The sequence below is a fragment of the Acipenser ruthenus genome, chromosome 1 (assembly GCF_902713425.1).
Source record: "Acipenser ruthenus chromosome 1, fAciRut3.2 maternal haplotype, whole genome shotgun sequence".
NCBI classification, from domain to species: Eukaryota; Metazoa; Chordata; class Actinopteri; order Acipenseriformes; family Acipenseridae; genus Acipenser; species Acipenser ruthenus.
Window position 1 is genome coordinate 112,166,711 of NC_081189.1, and position 5,781 is coordinate 112,172,491.

The following is a 5,781-nucleotide window of genomic DNA, read 5'->3' on the forward strand; positions in this document are numbered from 1 at the left end:
TAATCGTTTACATATGGTGGCAGAGAGTGTGGGCGCCCCTACGACCCAGAGAAAGATGGATTTATGGGACCTGATCGAGCAGATCAATAGAAATGCCGCTGCTCAGAAGGAGCAGCTGGAGAGATGGGAGAGAGAGATGGGGTTGGCTCCAGTGAAGAAAAGGGAGCCAACAGAATTGGAGCTGCTGCTCCAAGAATGGGAGCAGGCTAGCGGAGCTCCGCAGCCTCCCGAGCCAGAGGGGGAGGAGCCGCCGCTGCCAGAGCCCAGAGGGGAGGAGCTGCCGCTGCCGGAGCCCAGAGGGGAGGAGCTGCCGCTGCCAGAGCCCAGAGGGGAGGAGCTGCCGCTGCCAGAGCCCAGAGGGGAGGAGCTGCCGCTGCCAGAGCCCAGAGGGGAGGAGCTGCCGCTGCCAGAGCCCAGAGGGGAGGAGCTGCCGCTGCCAGAGCCCAGAGGGGAGGAGCCGCTGCTTCTGGAGCCCGGGGAGGAGGGGGAACGCATACCTCCACCACAGCCCCGACCACCACCCCTACGGTCCAGTCCGGCGCTGCTGCGTCCAGTCCCTCACTCCTTGCTCCAGGACACCCGGCCGGTCTTCCTGGACCTTCCTGCGCTGGACCTAGAGCCCAGGAGTCTGCAGCACTGGCCACAGCTTTGCCCCTGGTTCCCTGCTCCGCTCTCCCCGAGCACCCAGACGTCGCTGGGCTGCTGCCAGACGTCACTGTCACTCCCCCTGTTCGCTGCTTCGTTTCCCCTGGGTGATCGGACATCACTGCGCCGGTTCCCAGGGGAAGATCTCTGTCCACTGCTGCATCCTCCAGTGCCACGGTCTACGCTCCGGTCGCCCCTGTCGAACCGGGTCCCCTTGTCGCCGGTGCGCGGTCCTTACCTGGCTGAGCCGGGATGTGGACCGATTCACCCTCAAGCCTGCCCGTGGAAGAGGGCAAGAAAGGACATTTCTGGACTTGAGGGTGGGTGGTTGTGTTTTAGGGGAGGAGGTGGCCGTCTCGTGGCCTGTGTCTTGTAAAGACAAGGGGGGGGGGGTGTGTAATATAGCGGGTTGTGAGAGACGGCAGGGAGGGGGTTAAAACCTCCCTGCAAAGAAAAAAAAAAAAAAAAAAAAAAAAAAAAAAACATGTGAAAATGCACCTTTTTGTTTGATTTGTGTTGCTTATTGTTTCATTTAATTTGCTAATTGTTTTATTGTTTAGTTTAATTGTTTTATTATTAATTATCATCCGCACCTGGGCGTTATTGGAAATTAGGCCCAGGTGCGGGGTTTAAAAGGAGAGCAGGCAGTCTGCTCGGGGCTGCTAAGGAGAAGGAGGCAGAAGGGAGTGCTCTGCTTCCTGGCAGTCCCGAGATAAAAAGGTAGAGTGCAAACCTGTGTGGTTAAGTTTTGGGACAGGGAAACGGCTTGGCCGTCCTGTGGTAGTTAGGTTCCTGCGTGTGTAGGTAGTGCTCGTAAAGAGCTAGGTGTTTATTTTGTGTTTGTTTTATTTTGTGTTATTAAAAAAAAAAATAGCGCGTAAGCGCTGAAAACCCAATTTCTGTCTGCTGGGTCAAGTTCTTAAAGGGGCAACGAACCCGAGCGAGGGTAATCGTTTACAACATATATACAGTATATATATATTCTGTTTCATTGCAGTTATTAGGATCTTCTCAAGCTTTAGTGCAGAGTGGGCAGGATGTTAACTCCTCATATTTCCGTAACTATGTATCAAGGCAACATTACAGAACTTCTTGGATTTGAAACAGGGAATTAAGAGACTGAACTGGAAATACTTCAAAGCAAATGAATTGGTGTTACTGTCTTATTTGTTTTAAAAATTAGTGCAGTACTAAATTGTGGGAAACAAGTGTTCGTGCATTCTGACTTCCTGCATATAGCCCTTTGTGATCGTGGTCCACTATGAAAGGTGCTATATAAAATAAATATTGATTGATTGATTGATATCCCAGATGGTGGCACTAAAAGTATATGTAATGGGGTCGAAATGCCCTGTTATTCTCATTTTTATTTTGCACTTTTTATTTATTATTTGTATATTTTGATTTGCGCATGTTTTCTTTGATAGGGCACTTTCATTGATTTTGTAGCACTTTATTGTTCCTTCCCCACTCAGCTAATTAATTAATGACCCAGCAATTGAAAATACGCACCTGACTATAAATATCCCTTGATTTTATTTTTCTAGGATGGCCATCCATCGTTTGTCTGTCTGTCTGTGTTTGTTTGTGCGTGTAGGAAAGGGGACCTGAGACGGAATGAAAACGAAAATAAATGGTAAACCTAGTACTTGTTGCTGCTGCTGTGATGATGATGATGATGATGATGACGGTGATGATGTAGTTGGGAATAATGTTGATCAATGTCCCCTCCTCTGCACTCACTGGTGTTTTGTGTTTGTTTTTAAACCGGTTGTTTTTATGCTTCGGATCTTTATTGTGATTTTAAACAAAACCTTGTTTGGTTGGTGTGTTTTTTTTGTTTTTTGTTTTTTTTTGTACAAAGCACCTAAGTGCTATTGTAATGATCTGCTGCTAATTCTTAATTACGTGCAATAAAACATTATTTTAATTGACAACAACTGTGTCCTGGTTACTCTCTTTGTCCTCCGAAAAAAGAAATTTAATTCTGAGGGTGCAATTCCCTCGGTGGCGTAGTCAGGGCTACCTTGCAGGTGCTACAATTGATCTATTGATTTTAAAACATTGCTGTGAACCCTGCAACATGTTTTACTTTTCAATGTGTATTTTATTGTTTTATTATTCTTTTTGGAATAAAAACTGTTGATTGTGTTCTTGCTGCCTGTGTGTCTGACTCCTGGCTGGTGGTGGATTTTAGTGGTGTGGCTTCCCTGCAGGAATATATTCAAACCTGTGTAAGCCTTTTATTGCAATTGTATGGTTGAGATACCGACATATAGGAGACAGTAAAAGTGTATATAATTTATTTTGTTAGTTCTTTGTATGGGTAACTCCCATGCTGGTGTGTTGGTCTACATTATATATATATTTTCTACTTTTGCCGAGTTGTGCCACCACACTTGCACAACAAATACCCATTTAATAAGGACTGCAGAATTATTGCTTACATTTCTGACATCAACTATCTTTTCAGCAGAGTCTAAAAACAACTTGATGCATTTATGCAATTTGCTGTGGATTTAATATCATGCTGGTTCTCAGGAGTATGGTATTTTTGGTAAACTGCAAGGGGACAAATAACATTCCTTCGCACTTAAGACATTTCATTTACAACTCATGTTCTTCTGTGAATGTTCATTTTCTACTTAGCAGTGGTGTGACAGGGTGAAGGAAGATGGGGGGGAACTGGCCTCCCGACAGACGGTGGTGCAAGATTGACCGACTGACAATGGCGCATACAGTAGGTATAGAGTCCGGTTGAGATGTCCATCTTGGGGAGGTGGGCTACACAGGTGTACTTAGTTCCTGCTAGTTAAGACCGAGGTTTCAGCAACAGCTAACTGAGTAGTGACTGGCTGTGGCAGATTAATGGGGAGGGGCTTTGTACATATAAGGGAACTGTGTAGTTGATTCTGTTGGTTCAAACAAACCACAGAGGTTTCTGACTATTGAAAATTGCCTTTCCCAGGAGGACTAACCACTGCCGAGGACACGCGAATGGACACGGAGCGAATCCAACGCTGAACATGCAAGGGAAAGAAGGCAAAAGACTGTGAAAAATGTATTGTAAATACCTGAGAGCACTGTGTCACTCTAACCACTTGTATACACCACTGCACTATAAAACACTTGTGTTGCACTGAACTCCTGGACTTGTGTTATTTTTATTGATACACTCCCCACACCCCACCACAAGTGGGTTTAATCTTGTAGCCTCAATTTATTTAATGTATAATTCACAGGTTTGAAACACTGATGAAAGTTGACCCCAGAGGGCTCAGTTTTCATCAATCACTGTCTAAAAACTGATGTTAAAGTAGAGGAAATAAATTAGATTTTTTACAACAAAGGAGATTAAAGACATCGTTGAGCAGTTCAGAAAACACATTTGGGAGTTTGAAGTTCAGTTTGAAATTCTTTGCGCTCTCAAAAAAATACTCAATTCATGGAAGATACGTTACTTTTCTCCCAGACTAGTAATTTATAAAAATGTGTTTTAATTTTCTTACACATTTCAGAGACACAAGAAGACATTTAAATTATTCTAAACATAACAAAAGTCACTGTTTAAAAAATAGATCTGTAATATTCTTTAATACAACTGTAACTGTTACAGTTTTCTGGTACATTTCCAGTTTGTAATATGGTTACTAGAGGTGTGCCTAAATATGAGTACAAATGAGTATTCGTAATGAGCATGTCATTTTTTTCCAGGGACGAGTAACAAGCAAGTCATTTTGATATTACTTGTTATGTGGAGAAAAAATATGTAACAAAAAATGCATTGGATCAGATCCTGGCTCCAATAGGGCAGTGTGGATTGTTAGTCTTAAATCTAAAAATAGAGAGTCAATCCAGGGGGGGAAAGAGGAGGGACCAGTGTGATGTAGTCTCTGACACAGTGGAACTGTCATTCTGTTTAGGTCAGACAGACATTCAGCCCAGAATCAACCTCTTTTCAGAGATAAATTACTTTCCCTGCAAAATAAGTCATAAATTAGGTTTTTTGCACACACATGCTGCCTGTTTTGTTCAAAAGCAGTCGTCTTTAGGAGAGCAGTGCTTTTTTAAAAAACGAGCAGCAGATATTTCCTGTGTGTTTTTTGATTACGTTTTTGTGAGTTTGACTTGAAGGAAAATGAGGGAAACACCTGGGTAAATGAGGGACACCACACAGTATATTGAAAGCAAGAGCTTCCACACAGGTGTGGCTCATGTGTTAATTAAGCAAATAACATCCCAGCATGCTTAGGATAAAAATGCTGAACAGGCCTTGTTGCCTATAATTATGGCTAGCATGGCTGCACAAAGAGACCTCAGTGACTTATAATTATAAGATATAATTGTTCTTTCATGTTGAAAGTGTAGATGATGTTGTGTAGATCAGTGAAACTCCTACTTTAGTGCATTTTGAATTGTATTTTTTAGGCAGTAGAATGTGAAAAATGTTCAAGGGTGTGAAGATTTTTTCAAGGCACTGTATATATATATATATATCTATATATATATATATATATATATATATATATAGATATAGATATATATATATATTTTCTAAAATTAACTTTGGATAGGGATGATAGAATCACAAAAGGTTCTATGTGCCTGAACTAGTTTATTGACAGGAGGGTCATCCCATTCTTTGATGCTTCTTACTCCACTGCTAAGGTCAGCAAAAGCTCACTGTATATAGGAATCATTGTACATTCAGTCGTTTGGTTAGTTTTTAACACTTCATCAAAAGGAATAATTACGAAAGATGAAGAGATTTAAAAAAATGTTTTTCAACATCTAGGAATTTTAATTAAGTCATACATTTTTGACTGCTTAAATTAACCATCAGAATTTATTTGTAGTTTCGTAATAGTTTTACACGTTGGTAGAGAGTAAAGGGATTATTAACATCCTGGCTAATCATGGTCTGCCAGATATGTTTATTGAGCTTACATAGTAAGAAACCCTGGTAGATTGACAATAAAAAACAATGTCATTATTTAATCAAGATTGTTTGATTAATGTCATCAATGCAAATTATAGAATTACCCTACTCTATTACAGATCAGTAAGGTTGTTATTCAGAGCTCCAAATGTTGACTGATTCTAACACTCAAGCCTTCTATGACCCTTTCTGACAAA

At 41.7% G+C, this 5,781-nt stretch overlaps 1 long non-coding RNA gene across 1 annotated transcript; it reads left to right on the plus strand.

Moving 5' to 3' along the window:
• The first annotated feature begins 1,122 nt into the window (after positions 1-1,122).
• On the plus strand, positions 1,123-3,777 carry LOC131739740 (uncharacterized). Its single transcript, XR_009330607.1, has 3 exons — positions 1,123-1,365; positions 3,295-3,385; positions 3,614-3,777. It is a non-coding gene; the product is annotated as an uncharacterized LOC131739740 (long non-coding RNA).
• Positions 3,778-5,781: the final 2,004 nt, after the last annotated feature.